Genomic DNA, 5,291 nt, shown 5'->3' with positions numbered 1-5,291 from the left:
GACCAGGGTTTCCTCGCACATGATTATCTTTCTAAAATGCTATTTTTGCAATTTGGTAGAGCTAATTGATTTTTAATTGAAAAATAAAACAGTTACGCAACTTTTCATGTATAAAAATCAGAGTTTATGGGGACACGCTGTATCTTTGACAAAGGTTTTCTCGGAGAAAGATGCTTTTTTAAGGATGTTTGTTTCATGTTTCGATGAAACCTAACAGTACCTCGAAACGTTTTTCCAATTTTTTGTTTAAAATTATTTGCGTGAAAGTTAGACAGTTTTTTCGTTTTCCTGTAAAATTCGTGTTTTGGCACGTATTAGAAATATAGTAATCACTCCAGAATAATGAGATTGCATAGGATTACAATTGGATTACTTAGATTACCCAAATTACTAAAAATAATCTGGAATACAAGTGGTTTACCACAGATTATAACTGGATCACACTATATTACAAGTGTACTACATCTGATTACACGTGGATTGATTATTCCATAATACTGAGAATACCTTGGATTACAAGACGATTACTTGGATTACCTGAACTACTTTAAATTAGACCGATTAGAAGTTTATTGCTCCAGATTACTTGTGGATTATCTCTTATTAAAAATGGATTCAATAATTCGGCATACTGGGTAATCACCACATCACAAGTGGTGGATTACCCCAGATCACAATTGGTTACTCTAAATTACCTGAATTAAAAGTGGGTAAGGCTGTATTGCAAGTGGATTACCTCGCATTAGAAGTCGATTGACTTCTCGGGAATACAGGGATTGCAGCGGATTATATGTAGGTTACTTATTATTACCTGAATTACTCCATAATTATCTGGATTACAAGTGTATTACTTAGTATTGTGGATTAATGAAAGTGAATTATTGCAAATTGCAATGGATTACTCGCTATTCCGGGATTATCAGGGCGGATAACCGTGCTGTTCGACGGATTACCAGAGTTGTTTCCCCTTGTCGTAATCTTGCCGAGTTTTCGGTTATCCAAAAAGTAAATATTCTACCCTCTACAAGATACTGATACTCGTAGTGAAAAGTTGAAAGTGCACTAAAAATTAATGATCAGAATAATCTTGCTCAATGTGAATTATTTAAAGTTAGTTGCGCGCAAAACTCACAAACGTCGCATTGAATATTGTCAAGTTCTGTTTATATCTATCTCTCGTGAAGCAACACGTGAGCGAACGTCCCGGACCAATATCATCCCCGCATCTGCAAACCTCATGCACGAGCGAGCGGTCCAACGGAAAGGGCTGATTCGAGGAGAAGCGGTGACAGGGGATTGGCTGGAGGGGTTGGGTCAATCGGAGCGAAGGGACGTCGCGTCCCGACAGTCCCGACGCAAGCTTCCCAGTTTGAATCCGACCACCGACGTCGTGCAAGCACCGCGTTGCTTATCGCGAAAAATACGCGAAAGCGGGCTTATTCTCTCGTATTAAAAAAGGTATTTTTGCCCTCAAATTTAAATTCATCTTCATGGGGGACAATCCGTTTCAATAATTAGAACCATTTAATTTATTCTACATTATTCGAAAATCGATTTCAATTTTTCCAAAATCTCTCCTTTCATTTGTAAATTTGTATTTTTGTATAGGTTTTATGCAGAAAATGAATTTTTAATACGAAGACAGGTTTATTTGTATTTACCGTAGTCACGAAAAGTAGAATTATTTTCATGCTAATCTTGTAATTATGTATTAAAATAATTAAGCATTAATTTTTAAGTATTTATGTTCCTTATTTTATTATGTATTGCAGAAATAAATATTTTTTATATACATTATTTTTTTCATATTCCATCTTCGTGAACCGAAAATAAAGGCTTTATAAAATCAATGAAATATTGCAAAATGGGAATGAAATATAAATAATTGTGAGTAAAGGAAAATTTCTTTGATTCAAATTCAGAGGAATATCTCTTTAGTCTCATTTAAATATAATTTTGTATGTGATGTAAGAATGCACATCTGCATTATTAAGAAATTTGCCGAAATTAGATGCCCAAAGTTGATATTAACTTCAATTTAAAATAGAAGACGTTTAATTCCCTTGGGAATAAAAAAGTGGAACCATGATGGGTAATAAAGCTACTCTCGTTTTGAATCAGTAGTAATGATCATTGTTCTTCACCGACATTGTCGATACGAGTTGCATTGACGCAAACGCCTTTTGTGAGCATCAGACACCTTTTATGAAACGTGACCTCGAATCTAACGTCATATTTACTTTTACTTTTAAAAATATCGAAAAATTTCCTATAATAATTTCCTTCCTTTTTACACGCTTTCCCGAACGGGGGATTTAATTACATTTGAGTATTGGACGTTAAAGAGGAATGTTAATTTTCAAATAAGCAAATTGCAGCTTGAGAATTAACTTTTAATTCTTAAATAAAATGAATAAAATTGAATCATTTATGTATTTTTCATCTTCTGCATATTTTTCTACATTTATAAATGTAATTTTTGTATGACTGTGCCTAGACGTCCCGCAAATCTCGTATAGTTGAAAAAGGGGATGGACTAGTCGTACGAAATTTTTGGGAATACTAGCCAAGCTTATCAAAAATATTTAACTACTCATCCCGAATTTCTAGACGAGACACTGTTTTTTTTTTATATATTAAAAAATCCTATCTGTTTACAGAATTGTGTTGGTCTTGGGGTGGAATCTGATAATTGCAAATGCGATTGATATAGAAATAAAATCGGGATTTTGAAGTGTACTTTGAACTTTGTAATAATGGATTAAAAGTGACTTTCTAAGTTTTATGAATGCGACAAGAAGACATGTGAAAGAAAGAGCAGAGGAAAACTAAAAAATAAGAGGCGCTTCTACTTGGGTAAGTGCGTCACTCTTCTTCCCCTTAAACCCGGATCGAAGTTTTATTATTGGCTCTAATAACGATTGAAATGATACTGAAAGGGTATCTTTGTCTTGTCTTTAATGGATAAGCAGAAGCAACGATGCGAGGACAATTTTACCTACCAAGTGCAATCAAGTGCAACCAAGTGCACTCGATCCTTTCAACCTTGACCGTTTACGTATGAACAATTCAAATACAATGCACGTTTTGTAGCGATATTTAAACTTGAAGCAACCTTATATTCAATAGAATTCTTCTTTAAATCTATTGAATCAATGCAGAGATTTTTTATTTCAGTAAAAATCCTCCGTTATGCTCAGAAAAAAATTCTGGAACGAAAAAACGCTTTGCTTGAATATCGATGAAAATTCGGTTGAAACAATTAAATTTTGGTTGATTCAACAAAATATTTGATTGAATCTACCAAATTTTTTCGTTTAGTTAACTAAATACTCCATCTAGCGAAAGAATTAGTTAAAATAACAGAAAAATGTAGTTGGGTCAACTAAATATTTTTTTATCCATATTATAACTGCATTCTATTGTTAAAGCAACAAAATTTTGGTTGATTCCACAAAATATTTGATTGACTTAGCTACATTTTTTCGTTGAATAAACTAAATACTCAATATAGCAAAGGATTTGGTTAATACAGCTGAAAAATGTGGTTGGGTCAACTAAATATTTTTTCTAAATTATAACTGTATTCTATGATGGAAAAAACAAATTTTTGTTTTAGATTCAATCAAATCATTTTCGGAGTGTATGGCGCGGTACAGTGGAAATTATCTAAAATAGAATCTATAGAAGGCATGAAACTTGGTATATGTGTTCTTTTAGATCGAAAAAATCTTCTAGGTCAGGGTGCCATTTTTTCAAAAAAATACGAGATACGGAAACATATATAGTAAAGGTTGTTCTCCTAAAAATGTGTTTTTCCAAAAATGTGTTTTCTTTTCAACATAGTTATATTCCTTTCTGTCAGGTTAAGAATGTTTAAAAATACTTCATCAAGATTTCCAGGCAAAAAGAGCTTTTTTTTAATTTTTGGTTAAAAACATTGTTTTTTGTAAATTTTCAGATTAATTTTTTTTAATAACGCTCAACCTACGCGTGTGATGTTATTTCTATGTGAATTCGTCCAGATAGAAATGTTTTTGACGTTTATTAATGAGGATTAATTAATAAGTAATAAAAAATATTTTTATTTTTACATTCTCATCATTTATGATTGCGAAAGTATTAGAATTATCCGAAATTTGACACCACAGTTTTTCAACAGATCTCCACGTTTCAAGACCCCCTGAATCCAAAAAATCCACTTTTGTAAAACTTTTTTAGGTCTTAAAAGAAAGGACGAGTTCATTTTTGATGACAATTCAAAAAGTGAGTGCATTTTGAAAATTTTGGAGACCAATTTTCTTCTGAATTTGAAAATTCTATGTACGGATATTTATAGTAATAAAAAGGACAAACAATTTATTCTCATGACTTTTTTCTATAAAAAGAAAATTCTCAGAGTTATAGCATTTTCAAAAAATTTTAAATCAACTGAAAATCAAAATTTGAAGCCATAAAACATACGCTATGAAAAAAATTGAGAAAAAGAAAAACATTGATTTTTGAAAGCCCTACAAGATTATCATAACAAATTTTTGGATTTTCTTGAAAAATCGATTATTCAAATATTATTATTTTTCAAATTATTCAAATATATATTCAAATATTTAAATATATCTTGTTGCACAAAAAATAATGAAAAATAAAAAAATTCCATTTTGTGGTCAAACTATGAAAGATAAGAAAAAAGATGAATTAACAAAAATTGTTGTCCCAAAAATAGCTATAATTTCGTTAAGAATCACTTCTTGATAGGACGCGTACTTTTTGTTTTATTCGTGAAAAATAACATTGAAAATAAAAAAATAAAATAAAAATGTGTGGGAAAGCGACGAAAGTTACGAGAAAAAGAAAGATTAAACAAAGCCTGTTTAAAAATGTCTGTCGAATATCGAGCGCGCAGCGCGAGCGTCACAATGAGAATGTGTACCTCAAAGCTTACAGAGCTTTGAGAAACTTCATCTTTGACTACTTAATTACATGGTTGTTGAGTATAAAAGTAAACAAGAATTATGGATATATTAAATTTTTTCAATTCAAAAATTTTATCAAATACGAGGGTAGTTCAATAAGTCCTTAGAATGAAGTATAAAAACAATTATTTTTGGGTAAATTTTTTTTTATTTTTCAACATAATCTCCTTGGAGCTCTATACACTTGATCAATCGCTTTTCAAGTTTTTTTAATCATTCAGAAAAGTGCTTTTTCGGAAGTTCCTCAAAATAAGCACTTACAGAGGCAATGACGTCTTCGTTGTCTGGAAATCTCTGTCCACCGAGCCATTTTTTCAA

General features: G+C 31.4%; 1 protein-coding gene across 2 annotated transcripts in view; it reads left to right on the top strand.

Annotated features, from left to right (window-relative positions):
- The first annotated feature begins 1,388 nt into the window (after positions 1-1,388).
- Positions 1,389-5,291, top strand: part of LOC117179115 — a 239,888-nt gene continuing 235,985 nt past the window's right edge. For both annotated transcript variants that reach the window (XM_033370788.1, XM_033370787.1), the window contains exons 1-2: positions 1,389-1,458; positions 2,661-2,856. The gene's annotated coding sequence lies outside the window, so the exon portion shown is untranslated. The remainder of the gene's footprint in view (positions 1,459-2,660; positions 2,857-5,291) is intronic.

This window comes from Belonocnema kinseyi, chromosome 8 (assembly GCF_010883055.1).
Source record: "Belonocnema kinseyi isolate 2016_QV_RU_SX_M_011 chromosome 8, B_treatae_v1, whole genome shotgun sequence".
NCBI classification, from domain to species: domain Eukaryota; kingdom Metazoa; phylum Arthropoda; class Insecta; order Hymenoptera; family Cynipidae; genus Belonocnema; species Belonocnema kinseyi.
The sequence above is the reverse complement of the archived record's forward strand: the minus strand, read 5'-3'. Positions and strand labels throughout refer to the sequence as shown.